This window comes from Sus scrofa, chromosome 12 (genome assembly GCF_000003025.6).
Source record: "Sus scrofa isolate TJ Tabasco breed Duroc chromosome 12, Sscrofa11.1, whole genome shotgun sequence".
NCBI lineage: Eukaryota > Metazoa > Chordata > Mammalia > Artiodactyla > Suidae > Sus > Sus scrofa.
Window position 1 is genome coordinate 42,154,252 of NC_010454.4, and position 20,275 is coordinate 42,174,526.

Consider the following 20,275-nt stretch of genomic DNA (forward strand, 5'->3'; position numbering starts at 1 on the left):
TGTTAGCTTTTTTGCTCTTGAGAGTCTTCATCCTTGCCTGTGGATCCTTCCCTTCAGCATTCAGATCATGTAGTGAACACCTGCTCTTTATCTGACTATTATCCCCCTCTGCAATGGGGACTCTGGGAGCCACATTTTAAATACAAGATATGCCTCCTTTTAGGCCACTGGTGATTGGCCCAGGAGTGGACACCTGACTCAAGCTGGGCCAATCACACTTCTTCACCAGGATTTTATGTTTGGAATGAAACTGTTGTCCTTTCTCATTTGGTGGCTGAATTTCAGCGTGTGTATATTTTGGAACTGTTGATAATCAGGTTTTGCATGAGTATCAAAGAGTAGAAAATAATAACAGAAAAATGAAGTAACAGAGAATATGAATGAATGAATACCAATGAATTACAGCAGACAGGCAAAAATAACATTTCATGAGCTCTTTACAAGCAGGGATTGCCAGCCTTTTTCAAGCCATGACCCACATAGAATATGATGCTATCCATAACTGCCCATTGGGGGAAATGAGTGAGGCTGCACTGGGGGGCACACCTGTAATCTGAGCACAGGTTAGGAAGCTGTATTCTGAGGTTCTGGGAGAGCACACCTGTAGCCCACACCCAGGTGTGGTTACCCCGTTCCAGTGTCTGGTTCCAGGTCCTCACTTGGGTCCCAGCCTGTGGGTCCTGGGGGATACCCACACAGCCTTCCCAGAGATTCATTTCCTCCGGGCTGCCTTCCTGAATTCCCCAGGTCCCTCTCCCATGTGTGCCAGCCGCACCTTGCACCCTGTACTCTAATTATCAAATTATTTTTCTCCCTCTTGTACTGTGAACGGGAAGCACGCCTCCCCTTTCACCATCATGGCCCCTTGACTGCGGTAAACATCTCTGGAATGAAGGAGTTATGCTCTGCCCAGATAAAAAGATTAAGGAGGAGATTGTAATGGGAACAAAGTCTTAATGTGTAAATACCCTTTCTTTCCAGCAGAGACAACTTAGGGAGCCCTGGAAAGGAAAATGCATGAACTGTGTCTTTTTGCCTATCCAGCCAGTTGTTTTGCCAGACTATGAAATCATTCGGTTTCTCATCTTTTGACTTGAATGACATCTCTCAGTTCAAATTGGAAAATAAGACTCAAATCGTTTTCAGAATAACACATCTCTTTGGGGGAAGAAAATGCCTTTAAAAATCCTGAGAATAAATACAGACTAACACACATGGGCGGTATCTCTGTGTCCACCAGCTGAATAATAGGTCCGTCCTGGTTTATCGATACCAAAGAGGGCTAGGGGGCATTGGGAATTACCTGAAGTCTCTCGTAGGGTCATTTTCACTTCCTTGTGTCTTAGACCCCCTGCTATGGCTTATGGATATTTTGGTTAAGACTCCAGCCTGCTTTGGATTCTGGTCAAGGTTGTTTTCTTTATTCACTTCTTGGCTCTGGCGAGAATAAGGTTCTTTCTTCGTTGGGACCAAGGCATCCCTGCACTTAACTGAATTTTCAAACAGCCCACCTACTTTGGCTGCCTTTTTGGCTTGGACCTTAGTCCCTTTTGCCTTTGCTTCCCTTTGGTTTTTGGCATTTCCTATGCTTTTGGTCAAGATTGGCAGCACACATACTAAAATTGGAATGAGACAGAGAAGATTAGCATGGCCCCTTAGGAATTCCCATTGTGGCGCAGTGGAAACGCATCCGACTAGGAACCATGAGGTCGTGGGTTCGATCCCTGACCTCGATCAGTGGGTTTGGGATCCGGCGTGGCCATGAGCTGTGGTGCAGGTTGGATCCTGCATGGCTGTGGCTGTGGCGTAGGCCAGCAGCTGTAGCTCCCATTCAACCCTTAGCCTGGGAACCTCCCCATGCCACTAGTGTGGCCCCAAAAAGCAAAAAATAAATAAATAAATAAAAATAAATTCATCTTAAAAAAAAAAAAAATAAAGCCTCTCGGAGTTCCCATTGTGACTCAACAGAAATGAATCTGACTAGCATCCATGAGGATGCAGGTTCAATCCCTGGCCTCGATGAGTGGGTTAAGAATCCAGTGTTGCCATGAGCTGTGGTATAGGTTGCAGACGTGGCTTGGATCCCTTGTTGCTGTGGCTGTGGTGTGGGCCAGTGGCTACAGCTTCAATTAGACCCCTAGCCTGGGAGCCTCCATAAGCTATGGATACAGCCCTAAAAAAAAAAAAAAAAAAAAAAAAAAAAAGATTAAGAGTCTTGTACCTTTCCCCCTTTGTTTCTGTTTGGCTAACGATCCCGGGTGACTACACAACCTTCTCAGAATTTCAGTGCCTCCGGGCTTCCTCCCTGAATTCCCCAGATGCCTCTCCCATGTGCACCGGCAGCACCTTGCACCCTGTACTCTAATTATCAAATTATTTTTCTCTGTGCTGTGCTGTCCCGTCAGCCCCAGGAGGACAGGAAGCACATGTAATATTTCACCACGATGGCCCCAGTGCCTTGAGTGCCGTAAACAGCTCTGGAATGAAGGAATTTTGCTCTGCCCAGATAGAAAGATTAAAGCAGAAGGCTGTTATGGGAACAGAGGCCTATGTTCCAAAAATATATGACAAACAGAGATGTGGCTTAGCAGCCGTTCTTTTGAAAGATAGGGAAAATGCTGTATAAAGTTGTTATTCTTTAGAAGTTCATGTGAAGAGGCAGTGTCATTTCAGATAGAGTCATCAAAATTGGATTAGAATGGAGTCAGGTGTCAAGGAGGGAACTTGGCTAAATAATTTCAAAATTACTCTGGTAGCTAGGAAAGTTTGCAAAAGAAGGATATCGAGTCAGGACTTCATTTTTACTACCGATACCCTAAGCAGGCTCCTTGGCTGTGCTCTTGATTGCCACTAGTTGTTTTCCTCTAGTTATCTTTCAGCCTCTCGAAGCCACAGTGGTCTTTCTGAAATGCATGTCTGTACACTGCTCCAGGATTAATCTCTTGAGTGGCTCGCCTTGCTCTCAGGATCAAGTACGAAATTATTTCTGTAAGTCTTGCATGATACTGCCTTTGATACTTTCTCAGCCTCAGCTCTTGCCACACTTCCAGTCTCTCGTCTCTTTCACGTTTAGATCTTGGCAGCATGCTTTCTGCTTAGCCTTCTGATATCGCCTCCTCCAGCAGCTGCATGCTCATCCCCCACGTCCGGGTTAGGGCGCTCTCAACTCCCTGTTTGTGTTACAGGCATTTGCACTGTGTTGCTGCCACCTGCTGACTTGTCTCCCCCCACCCCCGCCATGTGTACCTGCCCTGAGGACAGGAGCCAGGTGTGTCTCTTCGTCATTTTAACCTTAGGCTCTGACACAATGCAGGGGCTCCAGGAAACTGGGTCCAATGAAATAATAATAAGCCTACAAGAATGGAAACAGGATGATGCCATGGGAAGAACAGACAAATTGGTAGAACTGAAAAGAGCCCGGATGGAGATGATGACCTGTATAAAAAATTTAATAAGTGATAAAGTATGCATTATGAATCCGAAGAGGAAAGGAATATTTATTTGATAAATGGCACTGCCACAGCTGGTTATCTGTTTAGAAAGAGGTACGATTGAGAGAAAAGTCCAGTGCAGTACCCCCCCCCCCGCCCAAATGGTTGCTCAGGGAGTAGAGTTAAATATTTTTAAACTAGAAGAAAACGAATGTGAATGTTTACAGAGAAATACTCATTTATAGGGAATACAGAATACGGAAAATGTAGGGAGAAGACATTTCTAAGCTGGATGTGATCACATAACAGACTACATTAAATTTTATGGGGTTTTTTTTGTTTGTTTGTTTGTTTGTTTTAGGGCCACATCTGAGGCATATGGAAGTTCCCAGGTTAGGGGTCGAATCGAAGCTGCAGCTGCTGGCCACAGCAATGCCACATCCAAGCCAAATCTGCGACCTACACTACAGCCCATGGCAATGCTAGATCCTAAACCCATTGAGCGAGGCCAGGGATCAAACCTGCATCCCCATGGATACTAGTCGGGTTTGTGACCACTGAGCCACAATGGGAACTCCAGACTACTTAAAATTTTAAAAGCACAAGGCACTTTACACCTTGGGAAATGATTGCAGTAACTATAATAAAATAAAAATATATTAAAATAGTGTGTCAAAAGAAAAGCTTAATACCTTGAGAGAGAAAAGCTCTAAAGACCCCAGAAGATAAATTCACATACACAGAATGAACAGACCGTTTGCAATAGTGAAAAATAAATGGCTAAACAAAAATATTTTCAATTTTACTCATAGTCACCGAATTAAATATTGAAACAGACTACTGATTTTTTTTTTTCTGTCAAACTCGGAAGAATTTTTTTCAGTGAGAACATGATGTGTGAGTAGCCTCTTATATTATCAAGTACTGGTATCAATTGATAAAATTCTTTCTGAAGCAGTTTGGCTCAGTCTATATCAGTCCCAAATGGTTATATGCATTGACTCAGAAATTCTACTTTTGTGAATCTAGGTTAAGGAAAATTTTTATTTTTATTTTTATTTTTTTTGTCTTTTTGTCTTTTGTTGTTGTTGTTGCTATTTCTTGGGCTGCTCCCGCGGCATATGGCGGTTCCCAGGCTAGGGGTTGAATCGGAGCTGTAGCCACCGGCCTACGCCAGAGCCACAGCAACGCAGGATCCGAGCCGCGTCTGCAACCTACACCACAGCTCACGGCAACGCTGGATCGTTAACCCACTGAGCAAGGACAGGGACCGAACCCGCAACCTCATGGTTCCTAGTCGGATTCGTTAACCACTGCGCCACGACGGGAACTCCCGGAAAATTTTTAGATACAGATAAAGCTTGCCACGTTGGTCGTCAACGTGTTTGATTATAGCAAAAATAAGAAATGGTCTAAATATCCAGCAGTAGGAAAATTGTTAACGGATGACATAAATTGATAAAATAATATTTAACTATTAAAAGCGACTCTGAGGAGTTCCTGCTGTGGTGCAGTGGGCTAATGATTCGGCTCGTCTCTGTGGAGGCACCGGTTCAATCCCCCTGCTTGGGGGTGAAAGGATCTGGCATTGCTGCAGCTGTGGCATAGGTCACAGATGCGATTCTGATTCAGACCCTGACCCAGGAACATCTGTATGCTGTGGGTGCTGCCAAGAAAAGAAAGAAAAAAGAATATGAGCCACATCTGGGAGATTTTTGCAATACATGTGTCTGACAAAAGACTCAAATCAGAACATAGAAAGAATTCCTCTAACTCCTTCCCCCCAAAACAGCCTAATTAAAAAAAAAAAAAAAGTAGACAGGCACTTTAACCAAATGACAAATAAACATTTTAAACGTCTACAGTATCATGGCACATCAGGGAAATGCAAGCTGAAACCCACAAGCTAGCCTTACGCATTCATCAGAGTGACTAGAGTGAAGGCGTCGGACCGAAACAACGAGTCGGTGAGGGCACGAAGCACCTCGAACGCTTACCTGTTGCTTAGGAGAGTGTAAATGAATTCAGTCACTCTGGAAAATGCTTTGGCAAGATCTTCTCAGGTTAAATATATACCTGTTCGACCACCCAGCGCTTCTACTCCCAGGTCTGTGCCAGGAGAAGTGAATTCCTGTGTCCACCGAAAGACATACCCACGGCTGTTCAAAGCGGCTCGAGGCACGCCAGCCCAGATGCTCATTAAAACTGGAGAACAGGTGAACAAGCTGTGGCATATGCCTCGGTGGAACACTGTGTCGCAGGGACAAAAGAGCAAACCAGCGATGCCCACGAAAGCATGAATGAATCTCGCTGACATGATATCTTGAGCAAAAGACAGACCAGGACTGCATCCTAAATGATTCCCGTTCTGTGATGCAAGAACAGGCACATGCCCTGAGAGGGAAAGAAGTCAGCATGGGGAGGGGTGACCTCTGGCGGGAGAACCCTCTGGTGTGATGGAAGCTCTCTGTGTGTTAATCCGAGTGAGGGTTACGGAGGTCTGTACAAATGTCCAAATTCAACAGACTCTACACTTCATATGTAGGCACGCCTGTCCATTTGTCACTGATTAAAAAAACCCTAGAAATAAACAACATGTGGCCTTGGGCCCGTCGCTTCATTTTCCTGAACTTCAGCGTTCTTAGCTGTACATCATAAGAACACGTAACTTGCAGATTTGTTTTTAGAATAGCATGCAGTCAGTGTGTAATATATGACGGTTTATGATCAACTAGAAATATTTTTGTGTGTATGACATGGGACGTATGTATTAATTGAATATATAATAGAGTTGGAGAAACAGACAACACAACTCCCTTGTAATGAATTCACAAGATATATTCAGGAGATCGGATGCCACCCCCCCCACCGTGTTTAGTTTCCAGGGTGTTTACTGAGCATTGCCTTCATGATGGAAACCTCGGAATCTTACTTGAAACATTAAACATTTCTCAGTCAGTAATAAGCGCAGTACGAATCAAGTAATTAGCGTGAACCCCTGCGTATCAGTTCTCTTTTCGGTTAGATTCATTGGAGAGTGGTGACGACAGCAAAGGACGTGGTAGTCTTTGGGTTTTAGGGGCCACCATTCTAAAGGCATAGAAGTAAACTAGGATGTGTTCAGAGGAAGCACAGCCAGGATGGTAGAGAGACTTCAGGTTGTGACATAGGAAAGAAAGCCCACAGTACAGTTCATGGTTCTCTCAGAGAAGAATCACCCAGGAGGACCTGATGATGGCTGTTTTCCAATGAGAAAGGCATTCATGGGACGAAGAGTATGTTGTATTCTCCGTGGACTCAAGTAGGACCAGTATGAGCAGGTAGTGGCCATTTCTGGGGAACCAACGTCAGGGCTGTGTAAGAAGATTCTCTGTGGCAGTTATATTCATTTATTCAAGACAATGAGTGCATTTCTGCGGTAGGCATGCTGCGTAGCGTAGAGTTCGGAAGATAAGTAGGACGTGGTCCCTTCAGTGAGCTTGGATAGTGACAAGGGACGCTCTGCAAACAATAACAGATAAATGTATTCAGTGCTCGGATATAGGTGGGCACAGAATACGAGGAGATCACAGAGGAGGAGGCATCCTCTTCTGCAGGGAAAGAGGTGGTAACGTTTTAGTGGCATTAGTGGAGTGATGGGTTAATCAGTGTTTGCTAAGGAGCCGAGCAGGAAGTGTATCCAGGGCAAAAAAACTGGAGCTGTGTTGGATGAACCTGTCAGGTAGGCTTTGGGACCAGATTGTTCAGGACTTTATATGTCCATTTGTAGGCAAAGAGAGGCTATTAAATTGAGGAAAAGGAATAGTGTTTGCTTGGGGGTGGGGGGCAGGAACTTCAGCCGCATTGTATGAGGCAGGCTGGTGGCAAGAGGTTAGTTAGGGGAATACTGTAGTTCTCGGGGCAGGTTGAAGGCTAGGGAATTGGGTGATGGTGGAGCTAGAGTCTTGGACTGTTTGTGACTCATTCCTGAGCTAGACTCAAGAGGTCCTGATGACAGATTGGTCCATTGGTTTAGAAGGTAAAGGAGAAGAAAGAATGGAGGATGATTGACAGGTTGTTAGCTAGGGAAACAGGGCTTACCGATCCTGACCTTACGTGTGGACACCTTTTGATCATGGTTGTGGGGACAGGGGAGGGGGTACCTTCACCGACTGCTCCATGAGGGCAGGTACCACTGTGCTTGGTCACTACTGCTTTTCCGGTGACCGTGATGGTGAATGAATGATTGGGCTTCTATCCCAAAATGTCCTATTAAATGGGTGGTAGTTCTTGGACTTCCTTCCATCTTCAATACTTAAACAGAGGGGTGCATGTATCTTTTTCAGTGAAAGTTTTGTCTGGATATATGCCCAGGAGTGGGATTGCTGGATCATGTGGTCGTTCTATATTTAGTTTTCTGAGGAACCTCCGTACTGTTTTCCATTGTGGTTGTACCAATGTACATTCCCACCAACAGTGTGGGACGGTTCCCTTTTCTCCACAACCTCTCTAGCATTTGCTATTTTTGACTTGTTCATGATGGCCATTCTGACCTGTGTGAGGTGATACCTCATTGCAGTTTTTATTTGCATTTCTCTAATAATTAGTAATGTTGAGCATTTTTTCATGTGCCTGTTAGCCATCCGTATGTCTTCTTTGGACAGATGTCTATTCAGGTCTTCTGCCCATTTTTCAATTGGGTTGTTTGTTTTTTTGCTGTTGAGTTGTATATGAGTTGTTTGTATATTTTGGAAATTAAGCCCTTGTTGCACGGTTTGAAACTATTTTCTCCCATTCTGTAGGTTGTCTTTTTTTTTTTTTTTATGATTTCCTTTGCTGTGCAAAAGCTTTTAAGTTTGATTTGGTCCCTTTGGTTTATTTTTGTTTTTCTTTATATTGCTTTGGGAGACTGACCTTAGAAAACATTTGTACCCTTGATGTCAGAATGTTTTGCCTGTGTTCTCTTCTAGGAGTTTTATGGCGTCTTATGTTTAAGTCTTTAAGGCATTTAGAGTTTATTTTTGTGCATGGCGTGAGGGTGTGTTCTAGTTCGTTGCAAACTATTGCATTTAGAATGGATAAGCAGTGAGGTCCTACTATACAGCACAGGGAACTCTATCCAGTCGCTTGGGATAAAACATGATGGAAGATAGCATGAGAAAAAGAATGTGTGTGTGTGTGTGTGTGTGTGTGTGTGTGTGTGTGAGTGAATGACCAGGTCACGGTGCTGTGCAGCAGAAATTGACGCAACACTGTAAATCAACTATAACTTTAATTAATTTTTAGTAGTGTGGCAGAAGAAAGGTGCATTCTTCAATCATATATAACTTCTATTCTCTACATTTTCTTTTTAGTTTTACTTTATTTTTGAAATCAAACATGCCTCTTGCTCACATCAATAAAGTTGGTGAAAGTAACTGTTTTTAATGCAGCGGACTGAACATCCATTTGTATCTTGCTGGGCCTTTCTCATTAGTGTGTGTTCACAGACTGAAGTTAGGTTTAATGAATGTGTATAATGTAATTAGGACAACATGCAAAGTATTCCAGACTTAATTCCCTATTTAGGAATGACAGCTATAAGGAGATGGGGCGCTATAAATCATATTTAAGCATTTTTGTAGCTCCACACATCATAGAGAGTAAAAGCACTGCTTCTGTTGACGACAGCCTTACTTTGAAGACCCTGAGTAGCATTTACTTTAGGAAGAAATTATGAAAAATAGCCGTCTTGATACAATGCTACAAAGTGGGGATTTGTTAGTGAAATCTCTTCCCCCTTTTAAAATATTTCTCCTTGCTTACACATTTAGTTAGCATTTAAGAAGTGTATCTGTTATGGAAAGCATTTGGCCATTTCTGAGGTTGGAAAATTGCCTCAGGCACCCCCTGAAAAGGGAAATAAGAGAGACCGAGTTGGGGAAAGGGTAGACTTTGTTCATTCTTTCTTCTAAGCCTACCGTGTTGTTGAAGACATTTCCTCTAACCCAGTCGATGTTCGGTGTAGAGCAGCCAAAGATAGTCCGGAAACAGCAGAACAGGGCACAGTGGAAGCGCTCTGGCAGGGAAGACAGAATCAAGAAACCTTGAGAGGCAGCAGCAAGGAGCCTCATCAGCGACCTAAGGACAGGAGCTGACACTCAGGGAACAAATCGTGTCAAGCACACTTTCAGCCCGTTACACGCGCCACCTCTCAACAGCAGCCCTGTTCAGCTGGGTGCTCTGGCTCCATTTTGCACTGGGGGAAACTGACACCCAGGGAGGTATAACTTACTCAAGTTCCCAGCTAAGTGGGAAAGCCATGATTTGTCTAGGCAGGTGTCACCCTTTTGAATACTTGCGGATTGCCTTATATACGTTCCTCTAATGAATCCTTTACCCAGTGTACAGGGGGTACCCTGCATTTTTGTACATGAGGCTGTGGAAGCTTTGGGAAGCAGTTATCAAAAGTCACACAGCTAGTACGTGGCTGAGCCTGGGACAAGGGCCCATGTCTGGCTCAGAATCTGTGGCCACTGCGTTGCTTCAGCTAGAAAAAGCTGAGTGAGCCGCTATAATGGAAAAAAAAGAAAAATCATTACACACATGTATATCTATGAAATCAAAAAAAGAAAAAATTCTGATTGACTGATAAAGCAAATCTAAGTCTCTGTGAAAAAAAAAAGAAAGAAAGAAAAAGCTGAGTGGGTGAAAGATGCCTTGCATGTATGTGTGATGACAGTGGCCTGATTACCTGACGAGCAATTTAAATTCAAGGAAAAGAAAGCTGCAGGTCAGTAGAAACTTATGTAAATATTTGTTTAAGAATAATATGTAGGGAGTTCCCGTCATGGCTCAGTGGTTAATGAATCTGACTAGAAACCATGAGGTTTCGGGTTCGATCCCTGGCCTTGCTCAGTGGGTTAAGGATCCAGCGTTGCCATGAGCTGTGGTGTAGGTCGCAGATGTGGCTCAGATTCCGAGTGGCAGTGGCTGTGGTGTAGTTCAGCAGCTACAGCTCCAATTTGACCCCTAGCGTGGGAACCTCCATATGCTGTGGGAGTGGCCCTAGAAAAGGCAAAAAGACAAAAAAAAAAAAAAAAAAGAAAAGAAAAAAAGAATAGTAATGTAAACCTAAGTACAAACACCCCAACATAAGCTATTTTTATTTATTTATTTATTTATTTTTGTCTTTTTATTTTTATTTTGTCTTCTAGTCAGATTGGTTTCTGACGAGCCATATTGGGAACTCCTAAGTTATTTTTAATGTGTTAAGAAAGTAATTACATTCTCTGGGGCACAAATTCAGTTACCAAATGCAATACAGTTTTTCTTTAACTGCACGGCAATTCCAGTTATTAGTTTGCACTGCATCCATAATTAATTACATTTTTTTTTTTTACCTTGTTTACTTGGAATTGAGCAGATGTTACTTTGTAATTGATCCTAAGCCTTCATTTTAAAAGCAAATTAGGGAGTTCCCATCATGGCTCAGTGGAAATGAATCAGCCTAGTAGTATCCATGAGGATGCAGGTTTGATCCCTGGCCTTGCTCAGTGGGTTAAGGATCTGGCATTGCCACGAGCTGTGGTGTAGGCCTGCAGCTGTAGCTCAGATTCGATCCCTAGCCTGGGAACTTAACATATGCCACAGGTGTGGCCCTAAAAAGACAGAAGAAAAAAAAATAGTGGAAGCCTTATCACATTCCTCTTTAAAAACGTATTTTAATGATCCGGCGTTGCCGTGAGCTATGATGTAGGTTGCAGACGCGGCTCAGATCCCGCGTTGCTGTGGCTCTGGCGTAGGCCGGTGGCTACAGCTCCGATTCAACCCCTAGCCTGGGAACCTCCATATGCCTCGGGAGCGGCCCAAAGAAATAGCAAAAAAAGACAAAAAAAAACCCACCGTATTTTAATGGGATTACTAAGTATTTTGCTATCTGAAGGCACTTCAGACTTTATCAGCATGGCTACTCCTAAGCAATGTTCACACATTAGTTGGAACAAAAGTAAAACAAATTCCACCTGTGGGGATTTACCTGGGTGTCGTTAGTGTTACTTATTTTTTTAATAGATTTCCTGCAGCAAAAAATCTGCATGATCTAGCACAGCAAAAAAATATCAGAAAGTGATTTCTTTTCCCTTGGAGTGGATATTATGTGCTTTGAAAAAAAAAATGTTACTCTCTTTCTCTGTGGAATTTTGAAGCATTTCCTGATCCTATTAATACCATCAAGGAGGTCCCATCGCGGCTCAGCAGAAACGAATCTGACTAGCGTCCATGAGGACACAAGTTCAATCCCTGGCCTCACTCAGTGGGATAAGGCTCTGGCGTTGCCATGAGCTGTGGTGTAGTTCACAGATGTGGCTTGGATCTGGCATGGCTGTGGCTGTGGTGTAGGCTGACAGCTACAGCTCTGATTCAGCCCCTAGCCGGGAAACCTCCATGTGCTACAGGTTTAGCCCTAAAAAGACCAAAAAAAAGAAAAACAAAACAAAAAAAAAAACTTACTCTCTTTCTCAGCAGATTTTGAAGCATTTTTCTGATCATATTAATACTATCAAAACTGCTGCTTCAAACTGTGCCAAATTTTATTCTCTTTTTGTGATGCTGTTTCCTCTGTGTATTGATCAGAAGTCAGTAATATATTTATAAAAACCTCATCTTTCCCTGTCCTTGGCACTTGTGTCAGTTTCTTGTAAAACCTTCTTTTGTGGTAAAAAACAAACAAACAAACAAACAAAAAAACTAGAAATTAAGTACTCAGAAAAAGTTTAAAAAAATGTAATTCTTCCATTTAGAAAGAAAGCAGTCTTAATACTTTGTGCTTATCTGTCCAGACTTTTTCTCTATGTGGATATAGATATGCAAGTAAGAGAGATGTCTACTGGATTTTTAAAAATAAAAATGCATCCATGCCATAAATAGGTACAAAAATGTTCTTTCATTTATTGCTTTTTTAAAAGCTTTTCTCTTTAGTCAGTAGATAATGTCGCTTCAGCATTACTTTTATCAGTTTTATACTCTGCTATGTTTCAAAGCCTTGCTGCTACCTTGCCCTGCTTTTACCCTCTGATAGCAGTTCCTGGGAGTTACTTGGTGGTTATGCAGTTTTAGTATCCTCTTCAGTGGTAAATGAGGTTGTGATAATGCCATTTTCATTGGATGGGTAATTTTGCTTTAATGATAAATATCTTGATTTAAATGTTCCTGCTCTCTCTGTTTCCCCTCACACAGTTGTGGTGACAAGAGTAACATGTATTTCATGCAAGCTAAGATGGATGCGGTAATCGGTTCACCTCATTCCTAGGAGACCCTCTCAAGCCTTCACTTTTTTCTCTCTGACTTTCGATAGGACTCCAGGGCTACTTGCCCTGGAAATCAGGGGCTTGAATTACCCAGAAAATGTGATGATGTCATAATTAAAGTAACTACACGTATTAAGTCAACCCTTTCTTCCTCAGGAGAAATGTTTGTTTTGATGGGTGATAAGGAGGATGCGGAGACCTTTTATGATGAGTCCTGCACTCAGGCTTTTCACGGCCGCTTCACAGAGCCCCCAGGGAGGGTATTCCAGGCTCTGTGTCTCTGTCTCGCTCTGCATTTCCTCATTTGTTTAAAAAACTAGAATGTGATATATATACACATATTAATATATGTATATATTATACATATTAATATATTAAACATATATAATATATTAATATAGTATATACTAGACATATGTAATATATAGTATTATGTGTGATATATACACACACAATACAATATATTTATATATACATTTATATATGTATATATTATACATGTATGTTATATAATATATATGTACATATGTGTGTATTATATACACACACACATATACACATATGTATGTATGACTGGGTCACTTTGATGTGCGGCAGAAATTAACAGAACATTGTCAATCAACTATAACAAAACATTTTTTTAGAAAGAATGTTTACATCAGATTTATTCGCCATCTCCAAAAACTGGAAATAAATGGAATGTGCGTCAGCTGTTGAATGGGTGAGCAAACTGCAGTACCCACGTACAATTTAATGCTATTCATAAATCAAAAGGGAAAAAAAATGACTGAAAGAAAAAAACACCTACATGAGACTCACATTCCCACTCCTAGCAAGGATAGACCAGGGGTGCAGCCTCAGAGATGACAGCCAAGCCTCTGGGTCTAAGATTCCTGCAGAGGGTTCACACGTATCATTCAGAGCGGGGGGGAGGGGTGTGGGGGGGGGATCCCTTTTGATTTGGGATAAGCACCATTTTACCCATTTGTTTGTTCTGATAAACATCACCCCCCCGCCCCCAGCCCCACCCCAAGGACGTGCAAGTGCCCGGAGAAGACCTTTTTCAAAGATGCCCCTGAGAGATCCAGTTTCCCTCTTCTGTGTCTGCCCGGCTCCTCCCTGTGAGTCGACGCTTTTTTGCAACTATTTCAAGATCTCCTCTTAAAAGTAAATGTTCTGCAGTTTATTTTGGCATCCACCAGAGCATATTTTTCTCTCTATCGTTTCCATTTTTGCTCCTTTGTGTCTGGAACGGAGGCTGCGCAGCTCAGGAAGTCCTGAGCCTTGGAGTCAGACCCCGTTTGCCTCCCTCTGCCCTCACTGCCTAGGAGAGCGAGGCTTCAGGCAAGCCTTTCCAACTGGCACGTGCCTCGGTTTCCACAGCCATCAAATCCGAATATAATCAGGGGGAATCCAGTGAACCCGCAACACAGACCACAACCCCTAGGGCTTTTGTGACGTTTAAATGAGAAAAATGCAGAGAAAGTAGCAATGTGCCTCTGAGCACAAAGCGAGGACTCGAAACTGCGTTCTTACACCCTTTTTACTCCGTTCAATAATCTGAAGTCCTAGATCTTGCCCAGTGGCTTCCTCGGCATATCCCCTGCCCCCACCCCCACCTTGCACTTGAATGCAGAATTCGCGAGAACACTGGAGCACGGCCTGCCATGCCAAGAGCCTCCTCCTCCTCTGATTGACTCGTCCACATGTGCACCTGTTTCCTGTCTTCTCCTCCGAATAACACAGAAGAATGAAAACAGTCGGATTTACTTACACAAAACAATTGCCTCTTACCCAGAGCCTTTCTGGAAAATAAGGCCTGCCATTCGTATTGCTGGCTTCCACGTCAGCTCGATCCGCTGAGGACTGAACTTGAAGTGTTTTCCAAAGTGCATTTAGCCTCTCCCAAGTTCAGGGTTTCGTTCTTTGCCCGGTATTTAGCGGTTAGCGATCGTGTGCTTTCGCCAATGGTGTGGTTCTGACTTGGTGAGCGTTATTTTTTTGATGCTTTACAGCGTTATCCCTTCTTCCTTTGGTGAAAACATCGTTAATAAATAAGGATGGACATTATATTTTACCTGCGCACCAGATTTCTGAAAACATTTTGCAAATATTTGTTTAAATGAGAGTTTCTTTTTCAGCTCCCTCTTTCCTCATTGCCTTGGCACAAAAGGCAATTCCTTGTGTACACAGTCACTGACCATCTGGTTTGTGGGCTGTAGATTCTAGAGAGTTTGTCTTTAAACTTAATGATGTCTTTTTTTTTCTGCTTGCTTTTTTGGTACACATTAGTTGTACTGATGGGAGGTTGGACATGTAGAGAAGTAAGTAAAAAAAAATTTTTTTTTAATCATGGAATGCTTCCAACTAAATTTTTATTGCGGTACACTAAACAACATAAAATTCACCATCTTAACCCTTTTAAGTGTACATTTCAGTGGCATTAAGTGCATTCACAGTATTGTGTAACCCTCACCACGGTCCGTCTCGGGAACTTTTTCATCATCCCAAACCGAAACTCCGTACCCACCAAACACGACTCCCCGCCTCACCCACCTAAGCCCCATCCCTAGTAAGCACTCCATTTTCTGTCTGAGAATTCGATTACTCTGGGTACCTTATATAAGTGAAATTTTATATTTGTCCTTTTGTGATTGGCTTATGTCAACTGAAAAAAAAATGCACAACCTACAAGTTTGGGGTTATGTTTTAGTTGGTGGACTTTCTAAGGACTCACGTCTGGAAGACAGCCTCGCAGCCACCTCTGAGGGCCTGCTCCAGACAGGTGAGGGACGAACCAGGGTCTGTAGGGGGTTTTGCTTCAGAGACCAGGTAGGCAGTCACAGCTGCTCATCTACACCCTTTGCAGCAATGCCAGATCCTTAACCCATCGAATCCATGCTTGAGCAGCAACCTGAGCTGCTGCAGAGACAATGTCAGATCCTTAAGGTGCTGTGCCACAGTGGGAACTCCTTAAAGAAAATTTTAAAATAAATAGTACATACCGTTCTAACTATGGTTCTGTCTGAGGTTAGCAGGAAATAATGAAATGGCCTGAGAAATGCATAACTGAATATTGCACTTTATCATGTTTTTTTCAAGATAATTTTCTGTCCATCAAAAATATCTCTGTTTGGTATGAGTTATCGTCAGTTTAAATTAAAACTTTCTCCTCCACAAAGGTGTGGAAGATCTTTTGTCCACTATGTTCTAACTCAGCACAGGACTGTTGGTGTGTGATGTCACCTGTGTAGATTACCTTGTGTCCAGTTTTGTTACATAGCGATAATGCTTCGATAGCTGGCAGAATTTAATAGTAGCAAGTAGCACTTACTGAAGGGCTACATATATAACTACTGGTAACTTTTCAAGCCATAGATAGATTTACTCATTTGCCACTAAATATTTAAGTTTCTTTTTTTTTTCTTTTTTTTTTTTTTTTTGGTCTTTTTGCCTTTTCTAGGGCCACACCCGCAGCACATGGAGGTTCCCAGGCTAGGGGTCTAATTGGAACTGTAGCCACCGGCCTACACCACAGCCACGGCAATGCCAGATCCGAGCCGCACCTGCAACCTACACCACAGCTCTCGGCAACGCCGGATCCTTAATCCACTGAGCGAGGCCAGGGATTGAACCTGCAACCTTATGGTTCCTCGTCGGATTCGTTAACCACGGAGCCACGACGGGAACTCCAACTTTCAATTCTTTCTAAGGAAAGTATATTCAAGGACCTTTGTTAAAGCACAGTAAGGAAGACCTCCTTCAAGTGAGGGGGGCTATCTCAGTGGTGGTGGGACCACCATTGCCTTTTATACACGGGGGTCAGCAGTAAAAACCACGTGGGCAAGTGGGACGTTTTATCGGGAAGCAGGATGCGGGGGTGGTCAGTGGCTGGAAGATTCCTAAGAGGAAACATTAAAAGTGGGGGGTCGCGGGTTCTGGCTAAACCAACCAAACAGAATTCGTGCTGAAGACAGGTCATGGTGATCAGACATCACTGGGGCGTAGATGGTGAGGAACCTGCTCAGATATGGGTGGGGGTGAGATGTTAAGGTTTGGGGGTGCTTTGCTAAAACTAGATTTTACAAGGAAGTGCATGGATGGTGCCTAGGAAAGGGTTTGGGAGCCCGACTAGTTGGGTCAAGCAAAGAATCTGTCACTGGCGATTCTAAGATTCTAAGTGAAGTATTCCTATACATCTCCCCCTCCCCCGTACATCTCAAAGCATTGATTCATTCGCATCAACAAACTTACTGACTTCCTGTGTGCCAGACTCTGTGCTCGGTGGCTTGGGAGCGGGACGCTGATGCCAGACAAGTCAACAGACAGGTCCTTATGCTAAGTTCTGCGAAAGTAAAAGGATAGAGTGTTTGGGGAGATGATGGGAGTGAGGAAGCTACTCATTTGGACAGAAGAAGAGAATGTGTCACCAGGATCCCCCAAATACCTCAAAATTCTGTAGGACATAGATTCTCCCGAGAGTGGTCGATGCCCGAGACTGAGTAATAAGACACATTTTCATAGCCTTTGAACATCATCTCTTGTTTGTCAAATGAGTATCCTGCTAAGAAAGCATCAATTAACTTCTATCATGCTCAGGCAATTAAAATACCAATAGAGATTCAAAACTCTCTGCATATGAGCATGTTACTGTACTTAAAGAAAATTCACCCTGAAATAAGGACTAACCCGTGTTAAAAAGCAGTGTATGATGGGAAAATTTCCCCCAGTTTTATTGCGCTGTAATTGACATATAGCATGTATGTAATTGACATAAATCAAATCATGCAATAGCATTGTATTCGTTTGAAGTCTGCAACATCATGATTTGATTTATGTAACACGGTGAAATGATTTCCACAGTAAGCTTTGTTCGCATCCATTTGCTCATGCAGTTACCAGTTGTTGTTGTTTGTTTGTTTTTTTTTTTCCCTCATGATAACAGCGTTTAAGATCTACTCTCTCAGCAACTTTCAAATATATAACACAGTGTGGTTAACTCTTGTCATCACGCTGTATATTAGATCTTCAGAATGTATTTACCTTTTTAACTGGAAGTTTGTACCTTTTGACCATCTCGACCCGTTTCTCCCACCGCCCACGCCCTGCCTCTGACAGCCACCACTCTGTTTTCTATTTCTATAACTTTGGGGTTTTTTTAGATTCCCTGTGTAAGAGAGGTCATATAGTAATTGTCTTTTTCTGTCTGACTTATTGCACTTAGCACAGTACCTTCAAGGTCCATCCGTGTTGTCACAAATGGCAGGATTTCCTTCCTTTTTATGGCCAAATAATATAATATTCAATTATATGCATGCTTGTGTGCACACACACACCATGCGCCACATTTTCTTTATCCACTTATCCCCTGATGGTCAGTTAGGTTGTTTCCCTATCTTGGCCCTTGTAAGTAATGATTCACTGAACACGAGGGTACAGATGTCTCAAGACAGTGATTTTGTTTGCTTTGGAATTGCTAGATCATATGTTAGTTCTATATTTAATTGTTTGAGGAACCTTCATACTTCTTTCCATAGTGGCTGCACCAGTTTACACTCCTACCAGCAGTACCCGAGGCTTCCCTTTTTTCCACATCCTTGCTTCTACCTCTTTCCTTTATGATGGTGGCCATTCTAACAGGTGTGAGGCGATAGCTCCTTTGCGGTTTTGATTTGCATCGCTCGTATGATTAGTGATGGGGAGTACCTTTCCATGTACCTGTTGGCTATTTGTATGTCTTCTTTGGAAAATGCCTTCTTCAGCTCTCCTGCCCGTTTAAAAATTGGGGTATTTGGTTCTTTCCTATGGAATTATATGAGTCACTTGTAGATTTGGGATTTAGTGCCTTACCAGACATACGACTTGCAAACATTTTCTCCTATTCCATCCATTGCCTTTTCATTTTGTTGATGGTTTTCTTTGCTGTGTGAAAGCTTTTTAGTTGGATGTAGTCCCACTTACTTATTATTTTTGTCTTTACTTTTGGCATCAAATTCAAAAAAATCATTGCCAAGACCAATGTCAAGGAGCTTACCCCCCGTGTTTTCTTTTAGGAGTTGTATGGTTTCAGATCTTACATTCGAGTTGATTTTGGGGTATGTTGTCAGGTAGAGGTCCACTTTCATTTTTTTGCATGTGGCTGTCCAGTTTTCCCAGTACCATTTATTGAAGAGACGGTCCTTTCCCCATTATGTGTTTTTTTTTTTTTTTTTTTTTTTTTGGCTCCTTTGTTGTAAATTAATTGCCTGTATATGCATGGGCTTATTTTGGGGATCTGTATTCTGTTCCATTGATCTGTGTGTCTGTTTTTACACCAGTATCATAGCATTTCGATTACTGTAGCTTTGTAATATAGTAGTAGTCTGTCAAGGAAGCAGCGATTAATTTCCATTATGCCCAGGCGATTGAAAATATCAGTAACCTTTCCACACTCTCTGAAAATGAACCTGCTACCCTAATTAAAATTCATCCTGAAATAAAAAATAATCTGTGTCACAGAGTCGTGTAATATGGGTGTTTTTGACTTAATAGTACTTCATTTGGGTATGAAAATGTTCCCCACAAAGCTGAGTAAGCTCAACAAGTATTTCTAATACCATAATTGTCTTTCTTTCTTTCTTTCTTTTTTCTTTGTTTGTCTTTTCTAGGGCCACACCCGTGGCATATGGAGGTTCCCAGGCTAGGGGTCCAATTGGAGCTGTAGGTGCCAGCCACAGCCACAGCCACAGCAACCCGTCTGTGACCTATACCACAGCTCACGGCAACGCTGGATCCTTAACCCACTGTTCAAGGCCAGGGATCAAACCCACAACCTCATGGTTCCTAGTCGGATTCGTTAACTACTGAGCCACGATGGGAACTCCTAATACCATAATTTTCAAATAAGCCCCAGCTGAGAGAGCAAAAATAAGCTGTTCTTTGGATTAAAACTTCTCTCCTAATTAGGTGTTTGGTTTTTGGTTTTGGTGGGGTTTTTTGTTGTTGTTGTTGTTGTATCTTAGTTACTTTTAATTTGGTTTTGTTTTTATTTTCTTTAATTACTAAAGGAAAACACCTTTCCAGCAGTCCAAAGTAAATGAAATAAAATGTGAAATTTCCTCCCTCCCCTCTCCTCTTGCCTTTCTACTCCCCAAAAGTAAACACTGAAAGTTTGGTGTATCTCTTCCCAGAGTGTGCAGACATTTGCAGTTTTGGATGGAAGAGGCAGGAGAGGGTAAAGAAGGAAGATGTGTGTGTCCAGGTCCGTATACAGTATAGTTTCCAGTTAAAAAAATAATAGGAGTTCCCATCATGGCGCAGCGGCAATGAGTCTGACTAGGAACCATGAGGTTGCAGGTTCAGTCCCCGGCATCGCTCAGTGGGTTAAGGATCTGGCATTACTGTGGCTGTGGTGTAGGCTGGTGGCTACAGCTCCGATTAGACCCCTAGCGTGGGAACCTCCATAGGCCATGGGTAGAGCCCTAAAAAGACAAAATAATAATAATAATAATGTAATGTTGTATGGAATTAAACCTCAATAAAAATTGTTTTTATAAACCAAGAAAATTTTCTAAAAGGACCTGAGGTAATACTATTCTA

The 20,275-nt window shown here is 42.5% G+C and overlaps 1 protein-coding gene and 1 long non-coding RNA gene across 5 annotated transcripts in view; one reads left to right on the top strand and one right to left on the bottom strand.

Annotated features, from left to right (window-relative positions):
* The window catches only part of MYO1D (myosin ID), a 368,819-nt gene that overhangs the window by 33,879 nt on the left and 314,665 nt on the right, over window positions 1-20,275 (top strand). The gene's annotated exons all lie outside the window — the stretch shown is intronic.
* Window positions 6,673-15,338, bottom strand: LOC106505472. Its single transcript, XR_001299926.2, has 3 exons — window positions 14,492-15,338; window positions 9,371-9,468; window positions 6,673-6,932 (listed from the first exon to the last, which is right to left on the bottom strand). It is a non-coding gene; the product is annotated as an uncharacterized LOC106505472 (long non-coding RNA).